Below are 2,500 nucleotides of genomic sequence, written 5' to 3'. Positions count from 1 at the left end.
TGGAGGAATCCATGTGTCCTGAAAAATCAGCAGGTGGAGCTCATTCCGCCGTAGGGCTCTATTTCTCTCACTTGCCATGAATGTTCCAGTGATTTCACAGTTTCCAGGTGAACAGGAGTTTCCATCTTTGAACAAATAGAGATCTTGTTTAGAAGTTTACAACGCATAAAATGCTCTTCATTCCAACGAAAGACTCGTAGACATGACATGATTAACCTTGGTATCAATACAACAACCTGTCTGTGGAGAATCCGGGTGTTGATCCCGGTTTCTTCCGCATGCAAAGTTGGCGCTATATTCCCCGTCTCTCGCACCCAAAGCGAGAATCATGCCACTAGACCAACAGGCCTTTACACTTGCACTTTGTGTTGCCAATTACTGGAGCGGGAGTTGAGAGGAAACCATTCCACTGGTTGTAATAAAGTGTGCTTTGTCTGAATGGTGTCATTTGTTAATCACCACGTGAGTGAAGTAGCTGTGATGAGGCAATTGACGTTTAACAGGTACCGATGGTCAGACCTAGACGAACCGAAGGAAAGTGTATTTCTTCAAATGGAGATTACAGGACTGCAGGTAGTTGGGCTGGAATAAACAAGGTGTAGCAGAGTTCAAAATGAGAATCCTCGAGTTATGGCCGTTTGGCTTCAAGTATAGGTTCCTTAAAAACGCATTTTGTTTCAGGCAGAACTTGAAGAGTGGAACTTTCTCGAATCTTTTCCTCGGCCCTGTGGCCAGACCTGTCTCTGTGGCGCAATCAGTTAGCGCGTTCGGCTGTTAACCGAAAGGTTGGTGGTTCAAGCCCACCCAGGGACGCTTAGTTTTGATTAGCATAGGCCCGCTGTAGGCAAACAAATCAAAGTTGGCCATGACTACGGGACCAATCGGAAGATCACCTCGTCACCTTCGTCAAAGCGAGTCAATGTGTGAGGTCTTTGCCTTGAAAGCGATTTTTGTTCATCTGTAGAGTGGATTACGGGCGTTTTTCGGGTCAACACTAATAGCTTTAAAAAATGGAGGAATCCATGTGTCCTGAAAAATCAGCAGGTGGAGGTCATTCCGCCGTAGGCCTGCATTTCTCTCACTTGCCATGAATGTTACGGTGATTTCACACTTTCCAGGTGAACAGGAGTTCCCATCTTTGAACGAATAGAGATCTTGTTTAGAAGTTTACAGCGGATAAAATGCTCTTTATTCCAACGAAACACTTGGAGACATGATATGATTAAACTTGGTATCAATACAACAGCCTCTCTGTGGAGAATCCGGGTGTCGATCCTGGTATCTTCCGCATATGAAGTGGGCGCTATATTCCCCGTTTCCCGGAACCATGCGGTATAAGTGATATTTATGCGATTTGCACTTAAATTTTTGCCACTGCGGTGTCTTGAGCTTCTCATTTCCATCGTCTGTTTTTGCCTCGACGCCTCGTCTTCAGTAATCACATGTATTATTCAAGAGAGCATCAAGTCGGAAGAAAGCTCAGGATTAAGCACAAGAATGACACGACAGACCAGCTATGGAAATGTCACAAGGCCACTTGTCAACGTTTGATCTTATGAGTAAGAGAGTTTCGTGCCATCCAGCTGTATGGTTTAGAAGACAACTCGACCAAGATGTGAGCATCCTATGCTTGCTTCAAGTTTTTTTATCTTAAACAACGGGAGGTCAGGTGTGACACGTTTGTGGCTTTAATCATAGTTAATAGAGGGGAATGGTTATGAAACCCGACAACTTTCTTTGTTGTATGTTTTTGTTCTCTTTTTTGGCCTCGACCGTGCACAAAACACAATCGTTGTTTACTCCATACTGAGGAACTAACCAATAGAAACGTGTTGGTTACGTAATGCATGCATAGTGTATGAGCGCAAACAAAAGATTGTGCACGGTCGTGGACTTTCCAACCTAAATCTTGGCATCTTTGTTTGCTCCTTTGATGTTTGCCGAGCTTCCTAACCATTCCCCTCCATTAACTATGCTTTAATGAACTAATCATGCGGAAGGGTGAGAAGAATTGGCCAAATTAATGAATAAATTTGATACGTTGATCTCAGATGGCGAAAGAAGAGTGTGCCGTTTGTTTTCGGCGTGATAATGACCGCAAGTTGTTGATGTATGAACATTGTTGGGTATATAACTAGGGGCCTGTCCGGGAGTCGAACTCGGGACCTCTCGCACCCGAAGCGAGAATCATGCCACTAGACCAACAGCCTTTACATGGAAGGCTTCCGTCACGCACTTTGTATTGCAAATTATTAGAGCGGGAGTTGAAAGGAAACCATTCCACTGGTCGTAATGTTGTGTGCTTTGTCTGAATGGTGTCATTTGTTAATCACCACGTGAGTAAAGTAGCTGTGTTGACGCAATTGGCGTTTAACAGGTACCGATGGTCAGACCTAGACGAACCGAAGGAAAGTGTGTTTCTTCAAATGGAGATTGCAGGACTGCAGGTAGTTGGGCAGGAATAAACAAGGTGTACTAGAGTTCAAAACGAGAATCCTCG

At 44.3% G+C, this 2,500-nt stretch overlaps 1 non-coding gene across 1 annotated transcript; it reads left to right on the top strand.

Annotated features, from left to right (window-relative positions):
• The first annotated feature begins 739 nt into the window (after positions 1 to 739).
• Positions 740 to 813, top strand: Trnan-guu (transfer RNA asparagine (anticodon GUU)). The gene has a single exon. It is a non-coding gene; the product is annotated as a tRNA-Asn (tRNA).
• The last annotated feature ends 1,687 nt before the right edge of the window (positions 814 to 2,500 follow it).

This window comes from Montipora foliosa, chromosome 3, assembly GCF_036669935.1.
Source record: "Montipora foliosa isolate CH-2021 chromosome 3, ASM3666993v2, whole genome shotgun sequence".
Lineage (NCBI taxonomy): Eukaryota > Metazoa > Cnidaria > Anthozoa > Scleractinia > Acroporidae > Montipora > Montipora foliosa.
Note: the sequence above shows the minus strand (reverse complement) of the source record. Positions and strands in the feature narration are given on the sequence as shown.